The sequence below is a fragment of the Equus przewalskii genome, chromosome 31 (genome assembly GCF_037783145.1).
Source record: "Equus przewalskii isolate Varuska chromosome 31, EquPr2, whole genome shotgun sequence".
Lineage (NCBI taxonomy): Eukaryota > Metazoa > Chordata > Mammalia > Perissodactyla > Equidae > Equus > Equus przewalskii.
In genome coordinates, this window is record NC_091861.1 from 1,076,767 (window position 1) to 1,087,530 (window position 10,764).

The following is a 10,764-nucleotide window of genomic DNA, read 5'->3' on the forward strand; positions in this document are numbered from 1 at the left end:
AGAACTGAAATACGATGGCCGGATGGGACATGCCCAGCTATATGGTGAACCGGTGATCAATGTCTTTAAGACAGATGAATTCTGAGGATTTTCCCCTTTGTTTTAGAATAATTTCGATTTGGTTTCCTTTATTTTACCAAAAAGGTAGCTTTAAATTATCTAAATCTACAGAATGAGTCAAGGTATTCTACTTGGTACACAAAAATTCCAGATAAGACTTTTTAAAATTATTTTATTTTCCAGAAAGTATTAGATGTTACAATATCTAGCATATTTCTTCATGTGTGGTAGGTGCCAAATAGATACTGGTTTATTAGTCATCCAGTGGTTTGTTAATGGACCTTGGATAGCAGGACGTGTGGAATACCAAATGACTGGCATGTGCATATTCAGGAAGCACCCTTCGTGTGCTTTCTTCTCTAAACACAGTCTCAGAGCATAAGAAATCTTAGGAGATTTCATGTCTAACCAATCTCTCTTTCTCTTTTCCACTGGTGCTGAAAGAAGAGGCTTTTTCAGCTACTATTCCTAGGAATGAGGTGGTTTGACACTTCTTAAGTTTTTCTCTGCACCTCTGACCACAAAACAGCACAATGATGGGAAAGAGCACACTCCTTCTTTGGACCAAGCTCACGTTTACTCGGAGAGCAAGACTTCAGGGATCTACGTGTCACCCTAATGAAGAAACCAAAGACAGTGTCAGATGAAATAAAAGATAGGTCTTGCTTCAGTCTCTTCCTGAAGGATCTTTGATGCTTGTCTCTCAAAGCAGCTTGTCCAGGTTCCTCTCAGACTGCAGGCTGCTGCTGAGAGGAGAGCTCCTTGCCTTTCCAGAGTGTTCCAGCGAAGAGCCTTGAGTATGATTTTGCTTTGAAAGAGCAGTCCCTGCTTCTGACCAAATTTCCAGTTGTGACTTCCTCAACAGAGAGCATCTGAAAAAACAAAACCGTTTCTACTCACATGAAAACCCATCCAACAGGAAAAAAATTTAAACCTCTATCCAGATAAGTATTAAATGTCTTACAATACGTTCAACAAACTCATAAACACCACAGGTGGCTTGTTGGGACCCTGAGTCATTTATGTCTCTTCCAACAGGCCCCCAGGCTGACACAAGAAACATCCTGAGATTTACGAAGTGACCAAACCCTCTCACAGTGAGGGATTCCTAGAAAAATGCAAAGGTGGCATTACATTTATCCAAAAGAGAGATGATTCTAGGAAAAAATTTTTCTTTGTGATTTAAAATTCACTTCTGAGGAATTCGACTTTTTTTCTTTTATTTCTAGTAAGCATTTTGAATAGAAGACCCATAATTTTCTAATATAGTCTTTTAAGCAATCCTAACAGTTCTTGTCACATGATTATTGTTATTAACATCATCATTATTATTTCCAAATCCGAGCGACTATGCCTCCACGTTGTTCACTTGGATCAGCTTAAACTGGATCATCCTTGAAAACACTGCCACGTTTTGTGATCCATTTGAATTAAAGTGCTTAGGACTCAGTATCAACAAGCAGCAAATGACCTTTTTAAATACATCTAATTTACTGAGTCAATTAGGTTTATGATAATAAATAAAACCTCTGCAATGCTTCATGATAACAGTAATGCCTTTCAAATGATTCTGCACTTCATGGCCAATTTCAGAGCATTAGATGTTGTTAACAATCAATTTCCTTGATATTAATGTGCTTCAGTTTATAAATATCAAATTATATAGGTCATAGCGTTACCTTCGCAGGCCAGTTGCAGGATTTATATTGATGTTCTGTAGAATAATTGCCAGACAGTGTACCATAATGATTTAAAAAAAAATTGGATTCTCGGCGGGTTCCTAGGCTTTTGCACTGACACTTTTCTCTAACTTTTGTCCCCTCAGGATCAGGTAATTAAAAGGGTATTGATGCAAAGGGAAGCCGAACACCACATGGCTTGGCAAAGTGCTTCCATAAAGTCCTGTCCTGTAGCTGTGGATACAAACTCAAGCTGGTCATGTGCAGAGCTCCAGCACGTTGAGCCCACTACCCCTCGGCACAGCCAAATGTTTCAGCAGCTGCCCTTTTGTCCTGTTTCTTAAATAAACAAAGAACAGATACAAATTAATGACCTAGATTTATGGCAAAACACACTGGCTTCCCAGAGCAAATAGCCTTAAAAGAACAGATGCTAAAATCGCATTTCTCACTCACAGACCCCAGAGAAGAGACTTCCGTGCGCACATTAGTTTATATTCTATAGAAATTAATAATTGGTAGAAATGCAATCGTATTGTGCAATGTCACGCTTCCCCCCGATTTCAAGAGCTTCCAGGCATGAGCAGAATGCGCTCATGGTTTCGTCCATGATCTCTGCCCCATTTTGCTCTGGGATCTTAATAACTTTATTTCACTTTTGCATTTTATTTGACTTTTTGCTAAGAATGCTCAAAAGATCATTTTCTTAGGATTTTAAGTAATACTGAACGATTGAATCTGGTTAACGTCATTGCTACTATGGTTTCTAAAGAGCGTCAGGAATGTCAGGAAGTCTTTGTTTTGCTCTGAACTGCAGGATGGGATTGTATGAAAATGGGGTTGTTTCTGTAAAACTTCGTTCAAAATTTGCTTTCTGCTTTTTTTTCTTGGTTTTTCTTTTAGTCAATACCAACTACACATAACAAAATGCGATAGAAACAATGAAAACCTCGCTGCTGATTTCACATCCAGAAACTTAGCAGCAGCTTCATAATTGATGGCAAATGGGAATGAAGCTAGGTCACGTCCAGGCAGGCATTACAATGAAAAGGGACAGTGTGTCATTGGCCACACATTGTGCATTCTCTTTATCCCACACTGTACAATATTTCCAATCTTATTCAATAATTTAATATACATTTTCTTGTCAAGCTTCTTGGCAGCAGGCTATGCAGCTTGCAAGATGGACTGAGAATGCCACAGGTGGGCTGATTAGCGGGTGGCATTTCTGAGTTCTAACAAGCTGTTAGCATTATGTCTGTGTGCTTTAGGTGCAGATGTGACATGATTTGACAGGAGATTTCAAAAGTGTGTGAGTACATTTTTGTATGTCAAACCATGGAAATATGTTTCTTTTAATTTCACACATTGATGGTATGTATTGTATTTATTAATTTCAGAAAGTATATGCCACTGACATGGCACAAAAACTGAAAAGCAGTATCCATAATGTATAAAAGGAACAGATTGAATAAACATCCCACCCCCAGTTAATCAGAAAGTCTTATCTTGTGCTTCAGAAAAAGTCAAAGGTTGGACTATCTCAGCCAGGAAATAAGAGTCTTGGAAAAGTTTATTTTAATTGGTTTTATCGTGAGATGGTGATTTTTAAAAAGGAGGGGAAAAAAGAAGCAAAAGGGAAAACAACGACCACACGCAACAAATGGCGTGTGGAACACTTGCCAGTCACAGTACGTGACATCTGCCCTTGTCTAAAATTTCAGAGGTGATTTCAGGATTTATAAAGGGAAGTCGGCTTGATGTATAAAAAGGAAATTTAAAATAAATCTCAGAAATTTAAATTTTGCTATATACTTAAGGCTATGATATAAACTTGAAACCAGAGAGACGCCCAAAAGTTAGAGAGCAAACTGGATCTGGGTGGAAAGGTCCTTCCAGGTAAAGCTGGGGTGGGGGTGGGGAGGGTTTTCTTTCTCAGGACGCATCAGCCGCGGCACAGGAGGAATTCCGGAGGGGACGTTGGTGCCCAGGCTCATGGGGACAATGCTGCTTCCAGACTATGATAGACGATGACGACAGCCCCACCACTCTGCACTCTTCCCCAGTCCTTGGAGAATAGCCACATTTCTGCCTACGGAACAGCCTTCCAGGAGAGTTAGACGGGAGGGTGCCTCAGTCCTTCTCCGGGAGGATCTGAGACGGCCCTCGATCGCCTTCCAGCAGGGTCAGGTGTCCAAGCACAGCAGACACTCGGTCCTGCTGCTATCCAGGAAGCTCTTGAGCGGACACCAGGGAAGGGACGGAGGATGACGCTCCAGGGGAACATTGGTCAGAATTCGGCTACTTCGGGCAGAGGTGGAGGCTTCGGGCTGGCAGCGCAGTCCGCACCCCTACCATCAGGCCTGAGAAGTCACTGCAGCAGGCAGCGTGGAAGAGGTTCAGATTTTTGTCTCCATCATTATTGTTGCCCTTAAGAGCGCCAAATTGATCTTAAATCACAGTTAATACGACACACTGATTTAACGACGAACAAACCACAGCTTGGAGAGGGATGTGTCGGATGACTCCACAAGCAGTGCCACCTCTGCCGGCCCAGCGGCGCTGTGAGGTGTGCCGGAAAAACCTGCTTCCCTGGCCAGAGGACGGACCCGGGGTGAGCCATGTGCTCTAGCCACACAGCTGGGCCTGCACGCTCGAGTCCACTGCTGCAAGAGAGTCCCGGAGATCCTTATGACAGTAACATTCATGCAACCAATGTGTGTTGGGCACCATATTGCCAAGACCTAGTCTAGGTGCTGAGAAGAAGTAAAGAATAAAATCGACAAAAACCCCTGCCGAAGGCAGCCTCCCTTCAGAGGGGAGAGGCCAAAGATAACAACATGGAGCAGTGTCTGTGTGGTGTTTAAGAAGGTGGGAGGGCTCCAGAGAAAAATGAAGCCAATGAGGGTGATTCAGAGGGGTGGGTGGGCTGACAGTGATCAGGGAAGCCTACCTGGAGGGGGAGGCAGTTAGCCGCCCCCTGCAGAGAGGGGGACAGACATTCCAGGCAGAGGGAACAGGTTCCAAGTCCAGAGGTGGGAGCAGGCCCTGCAAGATCATGAAGCAGCAAGGAATCAGTGCGGCTGGATCAGCATGAGCTGGGGGAGAGCAGTGGCGGGGCTGCCGGAGAGGTGCTGGGTGGGGTGTGGGTCTTGTGGCCATTGCAGAGACAGAAGGCATTTTCAAGGGTTGTCAGGGGACCCTTGCAGGGGACCCTTGCTCTTGCAAGAAGTCCTTAGATTCTTACTGGGCAGAGCATTCCAAATTCAGCAGGACAGAATTCCAGGTGAGCCTTTGGGATACAATGTGCTTAACCCTCAGAGGCCACCCTTCAGTGGAGACAGGCCAGAAACAGCACCATCCTGTCCTGGCTTTGAGCGCGTTGCATACAAAACTAGACATTCTCCTGTACAAAACGGCCATTTTTAACTTGTGCCCTGGTTTTCCCCAGTGCACCATGCCACCTCCTCTTACCACGTGAGGGCATGTTCCTAGTCATTTCCATTCATTTCAACATCAACAATTTCAAAAATAATAATAATCCTAGCTCCCAAACCTTAGAGACTATGTTTTCTTGTCTTTTTTATTAGTTTTTCTCATAAAAGCCCTCTGGCTAACAAAATAATTTCTTACAAGCTTTTCTATTCTACCACCTCAAATATACCCAAACGTAAAAGTAATAAGAAAAAGGCTATAATGTGGAGCCCATGTGGTGATACTTTATCCCCCCACTCAAGTGAGCTTCTTGTTGCTATCCTTATCCTCTACGCCCGGATATTGTAGGTACTTAGTAAAGATCTGTTGAATATTAAAAGGATGTTTCTGGGGCTGGCCCAGTGACCCAGTGGTTAAGTGCACACATTCCGCTTCTTGGCAGCCCAGGGTTCGCCGGTTCAGATCCTGGGTGTGGACGTGGCACCGCTTGGCATGCCATGCTGTGGTAGGCATCCTGCATATAAAGTAGAGGAAGATGGGCACGGATGTTAGCTCAGGGCCAGCCTTCCTCAGCAAAAAGAAGAGGACTGACAGTAGTTAGCTCAGAGCTAATCTTCCTCAAAAATAAATAAATAAATAAATAAAAATAAAAGAATGTTTCTTTTTCATCCAAAAAGAAAGTGGCAGGGGCCAGCCTGATGGCATAATGGTTAAGTTCGCTTGCTCTGCTTCGGCAGCCCAGGGTTCACCAATTCGGATCCCAGGCGTGGACCTACCCACAAGCCATGCTGTGGCAGCATCCCACATATAAAATAGAGGAAAATGGGCACAGATGTTAGCTCAGGGCCAATCCTCCCCAAAAAGAAAAAGAAAGTGGCTAGGAAAGGACAATTACTTTTAATTTTACCTTCTCAATACAATGGTCATGTGGGTTATTTCCTCCTCCATCAAATAACCTATTCCAGAAATAGAATTAGCCGGAGAAACAGGACTCCATCTTAGAAGTGCTTGGAGCCAACAGAGGGCCTGTCCCTCCGGGGTCAGCATCTTGGGAGAGGTTTATACACAGAAAAGCCCTGGGGTGTTACTCCTGGGTGACGACCTTGGATGTCTCCCACCGTGCGGGGACGCTTAGGGAGAAGTCAGTGTCCACAAACACTGCCTGACCTCGCGCATTTGTCCAGCTGCCGCGGGTTGTTTCAGCCTCCCTGCTGGGGCCCAGCTGCTTCACACTGCCATCACAGGCCAGACATCACTCACCCTGATGGTCAGTCTCTAAGTCCCAGCAAGTTCTCCTGAGGACTGGAAGCTCACTTGTCCCCACCCCCAAATTACCATATGCAATACCTTTCAAAAGCCCAAGTCGTGAAGTAAATACGAAACTACAATTATTTTCAGCACAAAAACAAGAAAATCTCCCTTGGAAGACAGCAGTGCTATTGCTGAGGAACCCCTTTGATTGGAGCATGCCCATCCCTGTGCAGGAAGAGCCTGCTGCTGGCCTGTCTTGCAGAGGACAGACACTTGAGTGATGCGTTTGGAGAGATGATGGATTTGCACCGCTCCATCCCTACTCCCAGCTTGCCTGGTCCCCCCTGTGACCAATGGCAGGCATTTGCAAGACAGCTGGCGGGGTGAGGGGTGCAGGCTGAGACTGTGCTAGAACTCACTGGCCTCTGCACGGATCAAAGACTCATTAGCATCCCGCTCTCACCAAATCAACTTATTGGCTCAGACAATCTGTATTGCTTTAAACCTTTAGACAGCTATAACATTTATTTGTCAGCTAGGCAGGGTTAGGGTTTGATTTTTGACAGGTCCCATCCAAAGACAAAAGGTGTACAATCCCAAAGCCATACCTATTGCACATGCTGTAAATCTAGTTTTTAGGAAAATACAAATTAATAATTGTTTCCCAAAGTACCAAAATAATAACTTTGGCTCATAAAATATAACAAATAGGCCAGAAGAAAATGCAGAAAATATCTCACCTGGAAGATCTGGTGACAAACTACTCAAAATATGACTTTATGGTTTATGATGTTTCAAAAATTTCCTGAAAGATTTATAAAATTGTAGAATTTGCAGTGAGGCCACGCACATTTCCTGGTCTATTGAATATTCTTATCTGTGTGGCTCAACAGAGAAAAGGAAGTTGAGAACTCAAAAGGCATTGAGTTCTAATTTAGATTTTCCCACTGACTTACTGTGTGTCTGGTAGCAGGTAATCACTCTGTCTGCTAATTCGGCCGGAAATAAGATGAGAAGTACATTAGTCAGTTAGTTACCCCGTGGGTAAAAACTGTGGAAAGTATAATTTAAAAAAATGGGAAAACCTCTATGAAATATAAAGTTCTAGCTACAAGATAATGAGTCTTGCTTTCATTTATAAGGGGAACTTTACTGTTGATGTGGAAAACTCAACATTTTGTCCATGTTAGTTTGCCCATCTTGACGATTCTCTGTAGGCTGTTCGGTCTGCTGGAAATAGCAATGGCACCAATCTTTCTGCTGTTCATTTTCCTTTTAAGAATCCTTCAGTTCCTGCTACGTTATTGCCTGGAAGGAAAGGAAGGCAGCAGCCTGTTTTCCAGTTGGAGCCCGATGCTCAGAGCACAGGGCTCTCAGGCTTCGTGACTCCCCCCGCACTGAGCCTCCAGTGGCGATGTCGGCCGTGGAGCTGGCAGCAGGGAGAAGCCGAGAGGACCATGGTGCCCTGTGGCTCGGGTCTACCTGTCCAATTCATGGAGCTATTAAGTCTGTGGCAGCCAGTCTCTTGATTTTGTGGTGTCAAATATAGTAACTGGGGAGAAGGGAAGAAGAAAAGGCATTTAGTTAGATCCCAAAAGGAAATCATGGAAAGTACATAGACATTTTTTTTTAAAGACAGAGAGATTTTTAAAAGCCTCACATTGCACGGAGTGCAAGCAGGAAGCAGCTGTTGAGTGGAGGGGATAATGGATGGCAGCGCGGAGGAGAGGCTCTGCGGTCCCGGGCAGGGGCGAGGACGCTCCCGCCAGGGAGAGCCAGTGCATCAGGGCAATAAATCAAGTCAGGAATCGCAGCCACTGGTTTGCAATGCGGATCTGCTTCTCAGTGGGCTGCATTTTCTTGCTCATAATTCTCTTCAGTGGAAAAGGGGAAAAAGAGAGAGAAATTTTAAGAATATTTATATTATGAGCCAACTGAGGGTCACAAGGAATCAAACACTGCCCATTTTCAAGCCAACCTCTAATGAAGGACCTTCTGCCTTTTCCTCTTTGCTGAGCATGTAATTAGGCACTTGAATTCGTAACCACACTATATATGCCTGATAATGGGGGTATAGTTGTTTATATGACTTAAAATCGACTTTAAAATTGGAGACGCTCACTCTATTTGTCCGCAGATGTTTTCTGAACCTACATGTTTCAGATTCCACATCCTAGCATCTTTTCTACAGTGACTCCCTGTAACTATTTCGTGCAAATTAAATAGTATGTCTACAGGCATATTATCATTTTTAATAGTTTAAAATCTTTCATTTGAGTACAGATAAATTAGATTTTTTCAGATGCCTTGCCATGTATTCATACTTATTTATACAAGGTTAAATTGCTATTAGACAAATAAGCCAGTTCATTTCAATATGTATAAGGGTTTTTAGTAACGTGCCTTCACATCCAGATTGAGCATGTGGTTAGTGTTGGGTTGGTTTTGGGTTTTTTTATCATATACATTTTACTAAAAATAGTTTACCAAAAGCAAAGTCTGCTTTAATTTAATTATGCTTTAAAAAAAAATCAATCATCTGCCAGCAATTAGTTACAGTAACATTAGAATTTGAAACTACAGTCAGCAAAAGAGAAATCCCAGTTAAAAGGAATTTTACCATCAGGATGCAGAAATGCATTCATTTACTGGTCTTTTCACCTTCATCTCCTGTGCTGGGTGTTTCACAGTTAATGGCGAAAGGAAAGGATTTGGAGACAACCTGGTGCTCTCTGTGAGGTGGGCGGCGGGCTTTGCTTGGCGTCATGGGACGACGGCATCCTCTTGATGCTGATACAGAAAGAAGGGTCATAGCCATGCCAGGACAGTAACAGCAGGGGCAGCTGCCACCCCCACTGGCACATGCCACTTCACTCAGTGCCTAAAGATAACAAAACAGAGCCATAGGAAAGCAGGAGAATTCCATTAGCCGGAGCAGTTGTCCTCCGGGAGAGGTAAGCAGGCTTCAACCTGCCAAAGTTCCGTGAGTAATGAACGCCGCCCCAGAAAATGCATGGAGTCCACAGTCTGCAGCCTCCCTACAAGCCTCCTCTCTGCCCATCAGCAGTTTTAAAGGTATGCTTCTCTGCTGCCTCCTCCACTGCCATGCTGAACTGGCAGCTTAGAAAGCCGAATCTCCTCTTTCCTAGAGGGGCTGCCTTCCTCCGTGAGAGAGCTGGGTTGAACACTTCCTACAGAAAAGGAGAGGACAAGGAAAACAGAATAAAGAAGATAAAGACAGCAGGGATGCAAAGAGAGACAAAGTTTAAAACACTTAATTTAGTCTAGTGCAGAGCAAAGAACAGACAATACGCAGTAAGAATCGTATCTGCCTTCTTCAGGAGAGCTTCCTGGCTTATTCAGAAAAAATAGGGAAAAGGGAAATCAAGGCATAAGAAGCAAAGAAAAGAATGACTATGGCACTAAGATAAAAATGTGAGGTAAGCAAAAGTCAGAAAACTGGAAGTACAACAGGAAACACCATAGGAAAGCTAATCATGTATCAAAGTATATAAACGTGAAAGTCAGGGAACAATAGAAAAGCAATCAACAGGAATCTAAATCTTAATTAATCTAAATTATTTGTCAATGCCATCTTCCCGTTACCTGAGCTTCTGGATAATTCAAGGTTAACCTGGAAACCCATAACTGTCCCAGCACAGATGAGTGAACACAGTTACCTATTTCTGTAGAGACTGAGGAATTCTTGTTGACTTCAAGTCATTGTGGACTTCAACTCTTCTTTTTTGCTAGAAGCCCATTTTCTCTAGCTGAGGGCAGTGTTTAAGGCCATGGGCTCTGGAGTCACACAAACTTGAGTTCAGATGCTAGCTCTGCTCCTTACTAGTGGTAGGACTAGTTATATAACTGGTTATAGGCAAGTTGTTTGAAACTCACCTGTATAAAGGGGATAATGATAGTAACTTCATAGAATTGTTGCAAGGCTGAAATTTAATCATGGATGTAATTCGCCTAGCATGCTGTCTGACACAGAATAAGCACTCGATAAATCTCAGTGGTGGTTGTTTGATTATATTACAACTTCCACTCCGTACGGGGAGATACAGAAGACCTATCCCTTCTCCCAAATATATTTGCCATATCATTTACTGCTATCATAAACTTGTTTTCTGGGAAGCCTCAATTGTCTCTGCCTTCTAAATGCAATATATTGGGAGATGGGGTAGACAGGCCAGGAGGGGAGGGAGAATTTACTCAGTTGAGGATCACAGAGAGGGTAGGCTACAGTTAATTTTCATGGATATTTCCAATATGATGAATTATGGTGTATAAATACACTGTAAGTCATATTCGTACATTTTTTGCTATTGTCCTAATC

At 43.3% G+C, this 10,764-nt stretch overlaps 2 long non-coding RNA genes across 2 annotated transcripts; both read right to left on the minus strand.

Moving 5' to 3' along the window:
• Positions 1–215: 215 nt before the first annotated feature.
• On the minus strand, positions 216–4,794 carry LOC139080595 (uncharacterized). Its single transcript, XR_011535205.1, has 3 exons — positions 4,693–4,794; positions 1,740–2,078; positions 216–932 (listed from the first exon to the last, which is right to left on the minus strand). It is a non-coding gene; the product is annotated as an uncharacterized lncRNA (long non-coding RNA).
• A 1,745-nt stretch (positions 4,795–6,539) lies between these two features.
• On the minus strand, positions 6,540–10,301 carry LOC139080594 (uncharacterized). The gene is made up of 4 exons (XR_011535204.1): positions 10,106–10,301; positions 9,046–9,616; positions 8,086–8,299; positions 6,540–7,977 (listed from the first exon to the last, which is right to left on the minus strand). It is a non-coding gene; the product is annotated as an uncharacterized lncRNA (long non-coding RNA).
• Between the last annotated feature and the right edge of the window lie 463 nt (positions 10,302–10,764).